The following is a 19618-nucleotide window of genomic DNA, read 5'->3' as shown; positions in this document are numbered from 1 at the left end:
TTGGATTGAATACTTGGGGATTATCAGCGTTTTTTCCCCAGTTGTGCTGGACGTCCACTGAAAATGAAACCTGATGGATAAAACACTCCTTTCTGTACGTTGCTAAAGAAAGTATTTTCCAAGTGCATACATTCCTTCGGTCTAACATTCACTGCATAGATGTTGCAGTTTTTTCTGAATGAGTCAATGTTGTGAGCGACAATCCCGTGATGGAATATTTGGACATAGATGTCAGAGAATTCCGAGACACCTAAACGACTGCCTACGCGAAATGTTCGTGCAGACGCCACAGATCAGTGTAAGCGTCCTTTTTTGGGCTATCAATATTCTTGGTGAGTGAACAGAGTTGCTCAGAATAAAGCACCATATGAGATTATAGTGTGGAAGCAAACAAGCTTTCGCATTTCAGTACCAGAGGCAGTGGAGACCATTCTTATTGTGAAGGTGGTTCTGCGTAAGATCTCGAAAGCGACAGTTCCAAGAACATCTAACTGTCCTTAGTCCTAACAACTGAATTGGTCTACTTCAATGACTGACCTGCTCGGGAATATAAAATTTCCTTCCTACGCGAGTACCATGTCAGAAACTGTACGCATAGCACATTGTTGTGGATAAGCATTTATCTGTTCTCTGAAAGCGACGTGTTTATATTACAAGCTACCGTATCAAGTCCTTCAACATCCCATGTTTTACACAGTAACATTTGTGTCGTGTAAAAGAAAAGTGGTATCTCTGACGTTTGGAGGCAGATCTTACAGTGAGGTGACAAAAAGTCATGGGCTACCGATACGCACCCATACAGGTGGCGGTGGTGCCGCATACACAAGGTATAAAAGGGCAGCGCATTGGCGAAGCTTTCTTGTTACACCCAACCTGCTCCTCTGGAACTTCATTTCACTAGCCTGTATTCTACTTTTGTCGCTTTTGTGCATTACCCATGTCTCACTTCCGTACGCCAATATGGGGACAAAGTAGGTTCGGTATATAATTCCCTTGGATTTCTGTGGCACCTCCTTGCTCCAAATAAGCCCCCTAATGCATTTGTAGAAGTGTCCTGCTTTTCTGCACCTTTCATTTATTTCCATTGCGTTTCCCCCCTTACTTTCAATCACGCTTCCCAGGTACTTGAAGTTCTCTACCACTTGTAGTTTTTCCCCTCCATACGTTATATCCACATTTGGCCTATTCTTCTTCCTTGTTGTGACGATTATTTCACTTTTCTTTGTGAGAGAAATGCATTCCATATTGTGCTGCCGTTGCCTCCCATGCATCTAACTGCTCTTGCACCTCCTTCTCGCAATTTCCCCATAACATCAGGTCATCGGCAAAAAGCACTGCTTTCATTTTATGATCCCCAATTGCATCTGATACTTGCTGTAGGATTTCATCCATAACAATAATAAACAATAAAGGCGAAAGTGCACTTCCCTGTCGCAGCCCATTTTCCAGCTTGAACCATGCAGTACGTTCCCTCCCCACTTTCACACAACTCTCACTTCCCTCATACATTTTTCTAACTTTTCGTGTTATCTCTTCATCTATCCCTTTTGCGTTCAGCACATCCCAGAGCTTGTCCCTACAGATACTGTCATACGCCTTCTCAATATCCAAAAAGGCCATGATTAAGTCCTTCCCGTACTCATAGTGCCTTTCCTGCAGTTGCCTTACCGCAAATATGAGGTCCGTTGTTGATCTTCCCGGTCTGAAACCGTACTGCTCCTCTTGCAGTCTACTTTCAATACTGCTTCTTATTCTCTTCTCCAGGATCTTTTCATAGATTTTTCCACAGTGGCATAGCAGGGTGATTCCTCTGTAGTTCTCACATCTGTGTATGTATGTGAGGGAAAGACTAAAGGAGGAACCAGTACAGGACAGGATAGAAAAATCAAGACTGCAGTGGTATGGACACATGAAGAGAATGGATGAGGGAAGAATTCCAAAGAGGATGTTTGATCTGCAACTGGAGGGGAAGAGGCCCAGAGGAAGACCAAGAGATAGATGGGTGAAGGGACTGAAGGAATGTGTGATGAGAAGAGGAGAGAACTGGACGAAGGTGGAAGAGGAGGAATGGTGGAAAGACAGAACACGATGGAGAGGCTTGTGTTCCCGAAAGACCCAGCCAGTGGCTGGAAACTGTCCAAGATGATGATGATGATTGGCGAAGCTTTTATTTGTATTCAGATGATTCATGTGAAAATGTTTCCGACCTGATTATGATGGCCGCAGGGCGGGAATTAACAGACGCCGAACGCGGAGTGGTTGTTAGAGCTAGACGAATGGGGTATTCCATTTCGGAAATCGTTAGGGATTCAGTACTCCGAGATCCACAGCGTCAAGTTTGTCCCGAGAATACCACCTTACAGGCATTACCTCTCACCACGGACGACGCAGTGGCCAACGACCCTCACTCGACGACCGAGAACAACGGCGTTTGCGTAGAGTTGTCAGTGCTAACAAACAAGCAACACAGAGAAATAACCGCAGAAATTAACGTGGGACGTACGAAGAACGTATCCATTAGAACAATGCGGTGAAATTTGGCCTTAATGGGCTATGACAGCACCCGACCAACGCGAGTGCCTTTGCTACCATCACGACATCCTGGTCTCGGGACCATATCGGTTGGACCCTTGACCACTGGAAAACCGTGGCGCGGTCAGATGTGTCCTGATTTCAGTTGGTAAGAGCTGATGGTAGGGTTCGAGTGTGCCGCAGACACCTAGAAACTATGAACCCAAGTAGTTGACAAGGTTCTTTGCAAGCTGGTAGTGGCTCCATAATGGTGTGGGCTGTGTTTACATGGAATGGACTGGGTCTTCTGGTCCAGACGAACTAACTGAGACCATTTGCAGCCAGTCGTGGACTCCATATTCCAGAACAACGATGGAATTTTTATAGATGACAATGCTCCATGCCACCAGACCAAAATTGTTTCTGACTGGTTTGAAGAACATTCTACACAGTTAAAGCGAATGATTTGGCCATTCAAACCATTCGACATGAACCCCATCGAAAATTTTTGAGACATAATCGAGAGGACAGTCCGTGCACATCGTTCTGCACCGGCACCACTTTCGCAATTATGGACTGCTATAGAGGTAGGATGGATTCATATTTTGGTGCAGGGGACGCTTAACAACTTTTTGGCTCCATGTCACGCCTAGTTGCTACACTATGTCAGGCAAAAGGAGGTTCGACATGATATTAGGAGGTATCCTATACTTTTGTCGCCTCAATGTATACATCTGTGTGAATTTTTTCTTATACAGGGTGTTTCAAAAATGACCGGTATATTTGAAACGGCAATAAAAACTAAACGAGCAGCGATAGAAATACACCGTTTGTTGCAATATGCTTGGGACAACAGTACATTTTCAGGCGGACAAACTTTCGAAATTACAGTTGTTACAATTTTCAACAACAGATGGTGCTGCAAGTGATGTGAAAGATATAGAAGACAACGCAGTCTGTGTGTGCGCCATTCTGTACGTCGTCTTTCTGCTGTAAGCGTGTGCTGTTCACAACGTGCAAGTGTGCTGTAGACAACATGGTTTATTCCTTAGAACAGAGGATTTTTCTGGTGTTGGAATTCCACCGCCTAGAACACAGTGTTGTTGCAACAAGACGAAGTTTTCAACGGAGGTTTAATGTAACCAAAGGACCGAAAAGCGATACAATAAAGGATCTGTTTGAAAAATTTCAACGGACTGGGAACGTGACGGATGAACGTGCTGGAAAGGTAGGGCGACCGCGTACGGCAACCACAGAGGGCAACGCGCAGCTAGTGCAGCAGGTGATCCAACAGCGGCCTCGGGTTTCCGTTCGCCGTGTTGCAGCTGCGGTCCAAATGACGCCAACGTCCATGCATCGTCTCATGCGCCAGAGTTTACACTTCTATCCATACAAAATTCAAACGCGGCAACCCCTCAGCGCCGCTACCATTGCTGCACGAGAGACATTCGCTAACGATATAGTGCACAGGTTGATGTCGGCGATATGCATGTGGGCAGCATTTGGTTTACTGACGAAGCTTATTTTTACCTGGACGGCTTCGTCAATAAACAGAACTGGCGCATATGGGGAACCGAAAAGACCCATGTTGCAGTCCCATCGTCCCTGCATCCTCAAAAAGTACTGGTCTGGGCCGCCATTTCTTCCAAAGGAATCATTGGCCCATTTTTCAGATCCGAAACGATTACTGCATCACGCTATCTGGACATTCTTCGTGAATTTGTGGCGGTACAAGCTGCCTTAGACGACACTGCGAACACCTCGTGGTTTATGCAAGATGGTGCCCGGCCACATCGCACGACCGACGTCTTTAATTTCCTGAATGAATATTTCGATGATCGTGTGATTGCTTTGGGCTATCCGAAACATACAGGAGGTGGCGTGGATTGGCCTCCCTATTCGCCAGACATGAACCCCTGTGACTTCTTTCTGTGGGGACACTTGAAAGACGAGGTGTACCGCCAGAATCCAGAAACAATTGAACAGCTGAAGCAGTACATTGCATCTGCATGTGAAGCCATTCCGCCAGACACGTTGTCAAAGGTTTCGGGTAATTTCATTCAGAGACTACGCCATATTATTGCTACGCATGGTGGATATGTGGAAAATATCGTACTATAGTATTTCCCAGACCGCAGCGCCATCTGTTGTTGAAAATTGTAACTACTGTAATTTCGAAAGTTTGTCTGCCTGAAAATGTACTGTTGTCCCAAGCATATTGCAACAAACGGTGTATTTCTATCGCTGCTCGTTTAGTTTTTATTGCCGTTTCAAATATACCGGTCATTTTTGAAACACCCTGTAGGTTAAGAGTTTCACTGCCGACGAGACTGGTGATAAGCCGGAGAAGCTAAATATTGGAGAATAGTTGTGTGTGTTATTAGAGAAACCATGTTCACGAAAAAAAAAAAAACACGAGTTGGATGGTTCTGTTCGGCCGCGCGGGATTAGCCGAGCGGTCTGAGGCGCTGCAGTCATGGACTGTGTGGCTGGTCCCGGCGGAGGTTCGAGTCCTCCCTCGGGCATGGGTGTGTGTGTGTGTTTGTCCTTAGGATAATTTAGGTTAAGTACTGTGTAAGCTTAGGGACTGATGACTTTAGCAGTTAAGTCCCATAAGATTTCGCACACGTTTGAACATGGTTCTGTACTGTTGTTTCTTTTCTATTTTCCGCCTAATCTACGACGTTTACGACGAATTTTTCTGAGCGTCGTTTGCCTGCGATGACATAGCTAGCCGCGCGGAGTGGCCGCGCGGTTAGAGGCGCCGTGTCACTGATTGCGCGGCCCCTCCCGCCGGAGGTTCGAGCCCTCCGTCGGGCATGGGCGTGTGTGTTGTTCTTAGTATAAATTAGTTTAAGTAGTGTGTAGTTCTAGGGACCGATGACCTCAGTAGTTTGGTCCCTTAAGAATTCGCGCGCACACACACACACACACACACACACATTTGACATAGCTACGTGTATTTGTGTTGATTTTAGATCCATGAAGGGGATTCACATTTTAACGACAGTTATCAGTAGCAGAGTGACGCAAGAGCAAATTTTAAGCATTATGAGGAAAGGAGAAATATGCGACGAAATAAAAAAAAGTATTAATGTCGAAGTTAGCTGAAATCAAAAAGCTAAATAAAAATACAACCTGGGTGCTGATGAAAAGCTCAATTCTATACGAGTTAATTTTCGGAACAGTTTGAGATGATAGAAGGAATCGGAAACGGTTGAGAGAATCTTCTACTTTTACTTTGCAATCAATAGCTGGTGAACTTGAAGGTAAGGAGACATTTATTGAAGCATCATTTTCAGAACCGCAGTTCAAAGCAATCAGCAATATACTGTGTATGGATAGCGGATCCAGAAATGAAGTGGCTACCGAAATTTGTTATTATATATCCATCACTGACAAAATTGCGGTGAAAATAAATGACGGCATAAAATGTGAAGAGGAAGGTGATGATGCTGATGGTGAAGAGGAGGATGCAATGCAAAAGGATGTGAAAGGAGACAGACTGTACTCAGAAAGAAGAAGGGAAAAAGATTCCGATTTACAAAAAGATGATAAAAGTGAAACACAGTTCTTATCTCATTCGCAAGACCAATGAAAATTTTCTCTGTCATTTCGCGACAATGAGGTTGCTCTTAAGTCATTTAGCGGCAGTGACAGATATCCAGTTAAAAAGTGGATCACGGACTTGAAGGAAAAAGCATATTTAATGGCTTGTAGTCAACTGCAAATGCCTGTTTTCGCTTAAAAAAACGCTTGAAGATTTATCTGAGCTTTTTGTTCAGGGTGTGGAAGGTCTTACATCGTGGGCTACAATAAGGAAAACTTTTCAAGAAGAATTCGACGTGAAAACAAGTGCCACAAAATCCACCAACTGCTGTCTCGACGAGAGAAGAAACGGGATAAGCCTCCTCAAGAGTATTTTCTCGTAATGAAAAAAATTGTCAGCTGTGCTAACATTGATTACCACTCACTGTTTCAGTATATCACTGATGGGACGGAAGACGAGTCAGGCAAAAAGACTCCTAAAGACTCTGGCAATGTTAAAGTGTTTAAGGAAAAAAATTTTGGTTATGAAAGAGCTGTGAAGTCATTCACGAAAAGAAATAATAAAAGTTAAAGCAATGACAATTTGGGAACTCCAGTGAGAAAGATGATGAAGACTCAAGTAACAGAAATATTAAAAGCTTAGTTTGGGATCCAAATTTCGATTGTGGTGCCAGTGGTCAAAGGTCAAGTGATTGCAACCACGAGAGTAGGGGAGAGAGATGTTTCAATTGCAAAAAGTTTGGCCATATCTCATCTGAATGCATGAAGAGGAGAATATTAGAAAGGCGACAATCAGGGCGAACACTGTTAAGAAGTTTACTAACAACTGCAAATTCGTAGATTAATCGAGAGCTGAAGGAGCTAATTCACTGTGGCTATCACTTTATTACAGGATTTTGGAAATACTTCGTCTCTTCAGAAAGATATTTTACAGGCATTCTTGTGATTGATTATGTGAAACTTGAAACATATATACACTCCTGGAAATTGAAATAAGAACACCGTGAATTCATTGTCCCAGGAAGGGGAAACTTTATTGACACATTCCTGGGGTCAGATACATCACATGATCACACTGACAGAACCACAGGCACATAGACACAGGCAACAGAGCATGCACAATGTCGGCACTAGTACAATGTATATCCACCTTTCGCAGCAATGCAGGCTGCTATTCTCCCATGGAGACGATCGTAGAGATGCTGGATGTAGTTCTGTGGAACGGCTTGCCATGCCATTTCCACCTGGCGCCTCAGTTGGACCAGCGTTCGTGCTGGACGTGCAGACCGTGTGAGACGACGCTTCATCCAGTACCAAACATGCTCAATGGGGGACAGATCCGGAGATCTTGCGGGCCAGGGTAGTTGACTTACACCTTCTAGAGCACGTTGGGTGGCACGGGATACATGCGGACGTGCATTGTCCTGTTGGAACAGCAAGTTCCCTTGCCGGTCTAGGAATGGTAGAACGATGGGTTCGATGACGGTTTGGGTGTACCGTGCACTATTCAGTGTCCCCTCGACGATCACCAGTGGTGTACGGCCAGTGTAGGAGATCGCTCCCCACACCATGATGCCGGGTGTTGGCCCTGTTGCCTCGGTCGTATGCAGTCCTGATTGTGGCGCTCACCTGCACGGCGCCAAACACGCATACCACCATCATTGGCACCAAGGCAGAAGCGACTCTCATCGCTGAAGACGACACGTCTCCATTCGTCCCTCCATTCACGCCTGTCGCGACACCACTGGAGGCGGGCTGCACGATGTTGGGGCGTGAGCGGAAGACGGCCTAACGGTGTGCGGGACCGTAGCCCAGCTTCATGGACACGGTTGCGAATGGTCCTCGCCGATACCCCAGGAGCAACAGTGTCCCTAATTTGCTGGGAAGTGGCGGTGCGGTCCCCTACGGCACTGCGTAGGATCCTACGGTCTTGGCGTGCATCCGTGCGTCGCTGCGGTCCGGTCCCAGGTCGACGGGCACGTGCACCTTCCGCCGACCACTGGCGACAACATCGATGTACTGTGGAGACCTCACGCCCCACGTGTTGAGCAATTCGGCGGTACGTCCACCCGGCCTCCCGCATGCCCACTATACGCCCTCGCTCAAAGTCCGTCAATTGCACATACGGTTCACGTCCACGCTGTCGCGGCATGCTACCAGTGTTAAAGACTGCGATGGAGCTCCGTATGCCACGGCAAACTGGCTGACACTGACGGCGGCGGTGCACAAATGCTGCGCAGCTAGCGCCATTCGACGGCCAACACCGCGGTTCCTGGTGTGTCCGCTGTGCCGTGCGTGTGATCATTGCTTGTACAGCCCTCTCGCAGTGTCCGGAACAAGTATGGTGGGTCTGACACACCGGTGTCAATGTGTTCTTTTTTCCATTTCCAGGAGTGTATATATGTGATTTCTAGAGGCCCTATAAATTGAGAAATGGCAGTTGGGAGTGATATCCCAGATCAAACTGAAGTTTTTATAAATAAGGTCAGAGTAACTATTGGGAAACCAGAAGGGGGAGCTCATCTTATTTGTATCCATATAACAGAAAAATCAGAATTTGATACTGAAAGTGCTGTTAGGATAAAACTAAGGAGCATATTGAAAATTTAATAGCTAATTGCACCCCAACAAAGGCAATGTCCATTGATGTGAGAACTAAGATCATTGTCGGATCAACATATAGTAGAGATCAACATATAGTAGCTCCAGAAGATTGTCACCATGAAAGAAAGACATTGTTGACAACCAAGACCAGATGTGGCCTGATTAAGGAATAACAGAACCAAGTTCATTTCAATATGCTTGCGAGGTAGTAGCTGTAAAAACAAAAGTGGAGTATATCACCTCTGTATGGACTGCAGAAAATTAAACAGAATCACTGGGAAAGATCCTTACCCAGTGCCCATAATACCAAATATTTAGCTGAACTATGAGACACCTGAGTGTTTTGCACATTTGACCTCAATAGTAGTAATATAGTGCGGTTATGATCACACTTTTGATATCACATTGATATGCAAATTAATTAAACTGATCAATTAATCACCCCCACCCTTGCCCCGCCCACCCCCACCCACGACCAAGCCCAATCACGCTCCTGGATGGCGTCACCTGTTTTCTCAGCTGGATGTGGATCCCAGCTCCCTCCTCCCCCTCCACCCTCCTCCACATCCCTCCCCCCCCCCAAACCTATTGGAATTTTGGCGGGAATTTCGAATTTTGGCAGGAATTTCGTAGTTTTGGTGGGAATTTCTTTGTCCCAGGGCTGTGCTGACACCCCACCCCACCCATCACCCGGGAATTGACGGGAAATTAAAAATGGCGGTGCCCTTTCCGGGACTCGATCCCTGGTCCTCCTGAGAGGAAAACCCAAGTGTACCCCTTAACACAAGTAAACCACCAGAGGCGCTTGGAATTGACGGGAAATTAAAATTGGCACTACCCTTTCTGGGACTCGAACCCTGGTGCTCCTGAGTGGAAATGTCCAACTGCACCCTCTAACACATGGAATCTGTTCAGATGCAGGAGAGAAAGAGTAGGTTAGTGTACTTTATTCATTTTGGTCAGGAAACTGACGCAAAGGTCGATCCTAATTACATAATTCATCACAAAGATTGGTCCTGATTACACAACTATATGCATAGCGCTACACAAGGACTGCATAAAATCGCAACACAACTAAAAAACTGACGCAAATATCGAGCTCAAAAAATGTTTCAAATGGCTCTAAGCACTATGGGACTTAACATCTCAGGTCATCAGTCCCAAAGAACTTAGAACTACTTAAACCTAACTAGCCTAAGGACATGACACACAGCCATGCCCGAGGCAGGATTCGAAACCTGCGACGTAGCAGCAGCGCGGTTCCGGACTGAACCGACTAGAACCGCTCGGCCACAGCGGCCGGCAAATATATCGAGCCTAATTACGTAATTAATTACACATATCAGGGCTAATTACACAACTATATACATAGCGCTACACAAGGACAGCATAAAAGTGCAATCATGCTGCAAAAACTGACGATACCATACAACTGGTGTTATCCTGCAGGGAAAAAATTTCGCAATACCACTCGAAACTAGCAACAGACACACTCTAACTCTACTCTACACCTACAAGCTGGCGGGAAAAAGGTTGGGGTGTAAGGTACTATAGTTATTTGGTGGGAAATGCATTCAACTGATGAGATGCTGGTGTTGGACAAGGAGGAGCTTAAAAAGTGTATTACCTGTAAGCATACAGTACCTATCGTTGTTTGACGTCGGAGTTCGCTACGGACGCCTGCTAAAAACCCACCTACAGCCCAGGTAACCAATGACAATACACGCTACCTCAACTGGTGGAAAAAAATGCGTCACAGATCTAATTACACTTCGAAACTGTCGTGAAAAAATCAGCACTCGTAATGAACGGGTCATAATGCAGCACGTGTACTGGAGTGCAGAGGGGGTGGTAATTAAACGTGCATTCTTCTCGATGTTTACGAAACTAATCGTGAGAGCCTGTCTCACCCTGTGTAGGTAAAAGATTGAAATTTCGTTAAAAGATATCACCAAAATGAAAAAAAAGAAACGCCTGTCAAGAATCATTCCACAGGGCCCTAGCTATCTCTTCCACCTGCGAGGCGGCCCGTCATTGATTTTAGTTTGAGAGGCTAATTAATTAAATTCATCATGAGAGTCACCTTGCATGGTGAATATTTTTTTGTCAGCAGTCGGATTACACTCACCAGTTAGGACAACTGGGAATCCATGGAGTGGACACTATGATCCTTTCGAGGAACTCTGTCGAGAAATGACATTTGAAGCTGGCCACAGAGGGATTCTACAGCCCACATCATACATTTCGCATAATAACTGCGCTATTAAAACACGATCATAATGCCTGTGTTACCGTCACCCTGCATAAAGTACAGTCTTGAGTCTACAGGCACACACACACGAGTCGCTGATAGTGTTACACTTTCAGGTAGAAATGCTGTCTGCGATTTGGAATCAAGTCTATCCATTCTACCACATGCGCAAGTTCTATCTTGTAGAGACGTCTTTTAATGGTTACAGCCACTAGTGAATCATATTTGAGCCACTCTCGTATCTCGCAATGAGTCGCCCTTTTTCTTTTCGAACCTATCTGCTAAGGATCCCATACACCAGAAACTCCAGCGATGTCTTTAGACAGTCCCTCTGCATCTTGTAACTGCTCCTAAGTCTCTGCCACCCCCTTCCTGCAGCTTAGTCAATGTGATCGTCCCAATTTAAGTCTGACCTGTACGGAAGTCGGAGAGCGCTATATCTAAGACCTTCCGCATCCTGCAGGAAAACCGGACAAGCTGAGTTAATTCGACAGGAGAATGTTTGACCACTTGGTGGAAATGGGAACATATGCTGAAATGCAGGGAAATGGAGGGAGTAGTTGCATGTCTTCTGACTGGTGCAGAAAAATTCTTGTACATGGGAACGAGTAGAGAGTGGATGGAGTGGTAGGGTGAGATAGATGGAGCTGTAACGAGGTAGGATTTAATGGTAGATTGATGATGCATTATAGAGAAAGAGGGATATGTTGTTGCAGGTCATTTGACCATTGTTTTTTTCTCCGTTGCCCTGTCGGGATGCATCATTTGTGTGACATGACCTGCGTTAGACTCGCATGCAACTGCATGTTCTGTCTAGTTGCACTCGTTAACAGCAAACCTCTCGGGTATCAGAGGACTTCCATCCTGTTTCGACACATTACTCTAGAGGAACGAAGATTTATGTGATGTATTCCATTCCCCTGCCGCATCTTGGGCATAAAATCGAGTCTTCAGTTTCATAACTACGGTGATTCTAAGTTAGTGACAGATGTTTGTGAGGTACTACAATCTCCGTGTATACATCTGCTTGACAGATTCCTATCTACGGAGATAGTGGCGGAATGACATTTAATTTCACATGTCAAACACTGCTACTATGCGTTTGTCCCTTTCTTTGTAAGAGGCATTCCCCGTTCCTAACTATCATTTTATATAGGACTGATAAGAGCATAGTATAATTTATGAACTGTGATCGGATGTGAGTAGTAGGGGCTAGACATCTCAGGAAAGCTTTATTGTACGTGTATCATAAGGAATCGGTGATTTAAGGAGGTAGCTTTTTCATTTTACAGTTAATCACCATAGTTTATGATGGAGAACCCTGCAAGGCGAATGTATGTCATGCGCTGGAAATATATTTCTTTAATTAGGATAATAACAGTGTTGTATTCCACTCGACCTATAGGGTGGAAACCACAACGATCTAACATTATAGTATGTCTTAAGTGCAGAACATCGTAGCCTTAGGAGTGCATGTTTTTACGTTCTCTTTTACCAAAACTTTCTTGGTAATGACTCTAGACAATGGAACAATACGTTAGAATTGCTAGCGCAGTTGATTTATGTAGAAAGCAGCAAACTCCGTCCGTCTGGGGCTCCGTCTTGCAAAAAAGAAAAAAAAAAACACCAGTTTCTTGTTCTTAACCATCTGTTATATCATCACAACAGTTTCATATCTACTGTACACCGATTAGGGGTGCTAACCTTATCGGTATTCGCGCATCTGAAGATATCTTGTGCTTTTGGATGGGTGCGGGAGCAGTTATAGCCTCGGTTCGCACTGTTACTACATGAAACGTGGAATGTAGCGGTCTACTTCTGGTCAGCTGCAGCGTTGGTCAAATACATTGCAAGGAGATCTTTCGGTCTCTAACTTTATCCTAAGAATGCGAGAATGCCCTGTGACTTCCATCTATATAGAAAAAGATTGTATGTTACTCACTATGATCGAAGTGCTAGAGATACATAGGTCACTGTCTGGTATACTGTGGTGTATATGTCCGAGAATTAACAATGAATGAACATACTGCACAGTCATGTTCTTACATTGGCGATGGTACTCGCAAAGTAGTGGAGGGGCTGTTTAGCGATGATACAGAAACTGGTAAGCATGCTGCCGCGTCATTGGTCGGTGTTGAAATTAGGCTAAATTTGCTAAAATTGATCGCATTATCAACTTTGATGCTTATTATTACAGTACATCGACGTCTGTGCAAGCGACGTCGGTCACTGGCCACGTGCTCCAATGGATAAATACTTGTATATTTAATAGGATCGCCGCTTTTGCTCGATGCCTGCATGTAGACGGTATTCGTTTTTGATACATTGGAAGGGAGAGATGCGGTAAAAATCTATCGGATGAAATTAACGGAGCTTTTATAGTTCATAATTTTTCTCTGCTGGATGGTACAGAATAACGATTATAGAATGTTTGGGTGATAGACGAGAAAGGATCCTGAGGGCTGCAGATCTGGTGATGAGTCTTCCTAATTTTCCCAGCAAGAAGCACGAAAGTTACTGTTTGTACTGTCGTCGTGTTGCAGGAGCAGGCTTCATTTGACACTGACCTTCACATCATATATGGGTGGTGGACCCACGACATGTTCCCACCTCCACTGCGTGGTCAAAACACGCTCCTATAGCATTAGCGCACTCTGTTTCTTCACAGGTTGAAGAATGTGATGGATATTACTCTCTCCGACTTCTGGGTGAAATTGTTAAAAATTGATCTCGCTATCAACTGTATTGTGTATTACAGTACATCGCTCCATGTCAATGGCGTCTTTCCAATCCCGACTGTCCACTCGATACGCCGTTGATTACCGCATAATGACTGACAGTCTCTCACGATTTTAACGAAATTTGAATCTCCCACCTACAAAGGGTGAGACAGGCTCTCAAGATTTATTTTGTAAACGCTAGCATGATATAGCATCACACTGGTAAAAGGAACCCTGTCATAGTGTTCAAAACAGCTGCATTCTCTTGAATTAATGCTTCTTGTATTTTTTCCAACATGTGCCCCAATGACGTGAAAGATTGTCTGAAATGTTTGTAATACACACGTGCATGACAGTTTGTTTACGGATGCTTAATGCGAGAGATGCTCTCAGGTTGTGTAATTTGTTCGAGAAGCTGGAAGAAATTGCTTAATATAGATTTTTTTTCTTTGGAGTTTAAATTCTCGCGTTTTCTTTACTCCGATGACGATTTCAAAATAACAAGGACGTTCTGCGGTGGTCAATAGTTTTCCGCATCAAAATAGTTGAAGTTTCTTTTCCCCTGGTTTTACGCAGGGTGGGTATCTGTCTGCTGATCATTTGTGATTGGTGGCGGTACACTTCGGGCCTAGATCGACAGTCAGATCGCTATGGTCTCGTGCCAACTGCAGTCGCAACTGAAGATGCCATTGGCTCAACATGTGAACCCGTATGGTTGGTCTGCTGCGGAACTCCATGTTCAATAACGTACGCTGAACTGTGTGCTCCGAAATACTTGTGCTCTTTCGGCAAAGATGCCACAGATCACCATCTGTCCTACTTTACAGAGGAGACAAACCTCCGAAACCCCATGTTCTGAGAAGAGTCGTGGACCTCCAACCATTTACCGCCTAGTTGTAGTTTCACTATTCTTTCAACTCTTTCCGTAGATGTCCACGACAGTAGCACGTGAACATTCGACCAGCTTCGCCGTTTTCGAGATACTCGTACACAGCTCTGTGTAATAATAATCTTCCCTTTGTAAAGCCACTTATCTCAATGGATTTCAACCATTTGCAGCCCATATCTTCACTTGTATGATCATCCTTCTGAGTCTGCTCCGCTTACATACTTTTGTTACCGCATCACATGCCAGCAATGCCACCCAGCGGCATCCAACTTTGCAGTGGGCAGAGGTCATAATGTATTGACTTATCAGTGTATTACGTACTATCTGGAAAGAAGTACTGTGGGAGTAAGCACGATCAACCTCTTATTGGAATCGGAGCGATAACGTGGTGAGGGGAGGAGGGCATTAGGAAGGGATAGACAGACAGAGAATTTACTATCAGCGTTTCCAGTAACTGGCCACATTGTGTCTTTCATATATTTTTTTTATAAATTTTACCATAGATTATTTCAGTCTGTCACGAAACTGACCACACCTGAAACACCCACTGCACAGGTGACTGACTACAGAACTAATCTACTGTGCAATGATCTTCAAAACCACATACAATTTCAGCACAACCATTACAGTCTTTATTCCTCTATGATGTCGTAATTGTTTCGCTTGCATCTTTGCTTATTCCCTGTCCCTGCACGTGATGCGGCTGCCTTTACAAGTGTACCTGTACCAAAAAAATTATGATTTAACTTGGCTGTTGACAAATGACCAAACAATTTGCAGAGCTGTGAAGAAGCACTAACAGCTTCATTCCTCCGCAAGTGATGTGTAAGACGAGATATGTTCATAAAATTCCGGAGCTTTGTCCACAAAATTTTTCTACGCTTAGCTTTAACTTATTGTGCATGGTCTCCTCCGAAATACTCTCCTCCACAATTGATACACAGCTCCCAAAGCCATTCCCCCTTCCGGAAGCATTCTTGGTACGCCTGTGGCTGGATCGCACGAAGCGCCTTCTGCGAATTTTCCTTTATCTCGTCCATCGTGGCAAATCTTCGTCGTTCCAACGGGGTTTCCAACTTTGGAAATTAAAAAAAAAAAAGTCCGCAGGGGCCGGGTCTGCAGAGTACGGAGGATGAGGCAGTACAGTGATTTCATTTTTTGTGCAATAGTCACGCACCAATAGGGATGAATGTGCGGGCGCGCTATCGTGATCAAGAACCATGAACTGTCTCGCCACATTTTAGGCCATTTCCTTCTCACATTTTCTTGCAAGTGTCGCATCACGTTCCGATAATACCATCGATTAACAGTGGTCGCCGTGGCATGAATCCTTCAAAATCAAAGAAAACTATCAGCCTGGCTTTGAAATTTGTCCTGACCTGAAGAGCTTTTATGGTGTTGGAGAACCTTTCCCGACCCATCGTGAAGATTATTGAACCTTGGTCTCAACATCATAACCGTAGACACTCGTCTCATCGCCCTTATTTTTTTTTTTGTCATCAGTCTACCGACTGGTTTGATGCGGCCCGCCACGAATTCCTTTCCTGTGCTAACCTCTTCATCTCAGAGTAGCACTTGCAACCTACGCCCTCAATTATTTGCTTGACGTATTCCAATCTCTGTCTTCCTCTACAGTTTTTGCCCTCTACAGCTCCCTCTAGTACCATGGAAGTCATTCCCTCATGCCTTAGCAGATGTCCTATCATCCTGTCCCTTCTCCTTATCAGTGTTTTCCACATATTCCTTTCCTCTCCGATTCTGCGTAGAATGTAGTGGACTGTTAAGGCAGCCAGTCCACAGTGAAGTAGCCAAAAGGGCACACGTACACACACGCCGACTGGCGCGAAGTCTGGAACAGGATTCGTAATGAATGTGATAAAGAAAAGAACGTAGCTACTAGAACACTTAACGTTTATATTGTCCTTTGGTATACAGCATTCTGGATGATACAAGTGAGACTCTATCTTGAGGTACATGCAACGTTACAAATGGTTAATGGCGCCTTGCTAGGTCGTAGCCATTAACTTAGCTGAAGGCTATTCTATCTGCTCGGCAAATGAGCGAAAGGCTTCGTCAGTGTAGTCGCTAGCAACGTCGTCGTACAACTGGGGCGAGTGCTAGTCCGTCTCTCGAGACCTGCCTTGTGGTGGCGCTCGGTCTGCGATCCTGACAGTGGCGACACGCGGGTCCGACATGTACTAATGGACCGCGGCCGATTTAAGCTACCACCTAGCAAGTGTGGTGTCTGGCGATGACACCACATTCCTCCCCCGCAAATCGGCGAACGGTCGTGTGATAAGGCTTCCGCCCGCCGTGGGGAGGACCCCATGTTGACGTATGCGACGGGGTGGGGAGCCTAACAACAGGCGAGGCTGTGCCACCCGCACCCTGCCATTCGGTCCGAGGGGAGCTAGGAAACGCCGGAAAACCTAGTCCAGGGTGCACGTCAACATGCGGTGTATGCGCCCGTAATGAGACAGGAGGGGCAGAAGGGTCGACCTCCATTGCGTCGGGGTATCCGACGCGCGATGACGCCATGTGGTCCGGAGCGGGCAAGAGTTCCATGGCGGAGGACAGCTGGTCACGGGAAGCGATCTGCGGGGCGTGACCCAGGGAGGCGCTCGGCGGCAGCAGCGAAGCGTCCACTGCGGGCGGCGGCTGCGGCGGCGGCGCGACGCCATGGCGCAAAATGGAAGGCATCGTCGGTAACACCTGGGGATGAGGCGAGCCAGTAGATGGGTCCCCAGGGCGCTGACCGGACGGCACCGTCGCTGAAAGCAGACGGGGAGCGGCAGAACCCGTGGGACGACAGAGGCGCAGCTGATTGAGATGCCGACGCACCTCACCAGAAGCCCCCAAAACCAAATACATCGCGCGGCCGAGGCAGCGAAGAATGCGCCCTGCGAGCCAACGCCGTGAACCTCGATAGTTGCGATAGAAGACAACGTCGCCAGGAGCAAAAGCAGGAGTCTGCCACTGCACAGGAACCTGATGCGGCGGATGCAGCAAAGACATCAAGGTTCGATGAGGACGACCGTGGAGCAACTCAGCTGGCGAGCGGCCATCGCGGGGCTGAGAGCGATACGAGGACAAAAAGAGCAATAACGCGTCCTCCCGAGAATGCGACTCTTTCAACTTCAACATCTGTGACTTGAAAGTCCGGACCAACCGTTCAGCGGCACCGTTTGACTGAGGCGAAAACGGCGCGGATGTCAGATGTTGAATACCATTGGCCTTGCAGAATGACTGAAATTCTGCGGACATGAATTGTGGGCCATTGTCGGAAACAATAGTCTGCGGAAGACCTTCAATGCAAAAAATAGCAGACAACGCTTGTATGGTGGCTGATGATGTCGTGGAAGACATCCGGACAACAAAAGGAAAATTACTGAAAGAATCGACCACAACCAACCATCGAGCATTCCAGAATGGACCAGCAAAATCTATGTGCAAGCGTTGCCAAGGGGAAGTGGCCTTCGGCCATGCAAAGAATTTCCGCGGCGGTGCGGATTGTTGTTCGGCACACGCCCTGCAAGAAGAGCACATATTCGTTATCGCAGCATCGATTCCGAACCAAGTACAGTGCTGACGAGCAAGTTGTTTCGTGCGCACTATACCCTAATGTCCTTGGTGAAGAAGCCGTAAGACAGAGGACTGTAACGAACGTGGGACCACGACTCTGGACTGATCATTATCAGAACGCAACAACAAAACACCATGTCGTACAAAAAGTCTCTCCTTGTGAGCAAAAAATCGGCGAACCCGCGGATCCTCGATCCGTGACTTCGACAAGGGCCATTGCGTAGCAACAAAACGCAAAACGGTAGCAAGGACAGGGTCAGCAGCTGTGGCTGTAGCTACACGACGAAAATCAATCGGAAACGATTCGACCACGTCATCGGTTTCCGAATCAATGAACCTGCAAGCAAGTTCGGAAGCATCTAATGCTTTATCCTCAGCAACAGGCAAACGGGACAACGCATCAGCGTTGCCGTGCATAGCAGCAGACCGAGACAAGATATCGTAGCGATTGGCGACCTCATAACGCAATGCGTGGGGAACATTGCGCGCTCGGAAAAATTTCGGTTGCGCGTTTACTTGCAGTTCCAAATGTGCTTCATAGTTCTTAGCGCAACCAAGGCCCGGTGCAAAAATGTCTGCAAATTCGTCACATAGACTAGAAACACTGGCTGAAGGCACAGTCTGATGCACTGATAGGACCTGATTTACTATAGACATGTTAAACAACTGAAATAAATCTAAACCAAACAAGTTCACTGCAGTAGAAGAACGAATTACGTAAAACGACACAAGTTTTTTTTGTCCCTTGTATGTTGCAAGAAGGCTGCACTGTCCTAACACAGGGATAGCTTGTCCGGAATAACTCTTGAGCTGAACATTTGCGGCACGCAACGGAGGTGCGCCCAGTTGTTTGTACGTGGCGTGATTGAGCAATGAAACTGCAGCTCCGGTATCGAGCTGGAACGGTATCACTTGTCCGGCAAAGTCCAAATCTACAAAAAGTTTATTGTCCTGCTGACGACAAGAGCGACTGTTTTGTGCAACTTGAACAGACACTGGTACAGAATCACGTGCGACGTGACGGGACTTCCGTCGACGTCGACGCACACTTTTTGTGGGACGAACACAGTCACTGTTAACGAGAGGAACACTGGGCGGAGTGGCATGAACTACATGAATGTCCATGGGCGAAGGTTCCCGAGCCTGTGTGTCCTTGATTCGATTCCGGCGCGAAGCAAAGGGCCTGGAATGGTTGTGAGTGTCTGATCTGAGTTTTTTCTGGCAAACACTTTGAACATGCCCTTTCTTATTACAGAAAAAGCAAATAGCTTGGCGTGACGGGCAATTCTCACGCGAATGTCTAGTTGCACACCGCGGGCATGATTTTACTGCATTTGCTTGCTTGCGCGGCACACGTGTTTGCGAGCTAGGCTGCAGCTGCGCGGACGTGCGCGAGGGCCGGTTAGCGTCCCGTGCTGCGCGCCCGGAGGGGCCGGTTAATGTGACACACTGCTGGCGAAGTTTCAAATGATTCCTGAGCAAAGTCAAGTGTGTCTTGCCTATCTAATATGT

Source organism: Schistocerca nitens, chromosome 4, assembly GCF_023898315.1.
Source record: "Schistocerca nitens isolate TAMUIC-IGC-003100 chromosome 4, iqSchNite1.1, whole genome shotgun sequence".
NCBI classification, from domain to species: Eukaryota; Metazoa; Arthropoda; class Insecta; order Orthoptera; family Acrididae; genus Schistocerca; species Schistocerca nitens.
Note: the sequence above shows the minus strand (reverse complement) of the source record.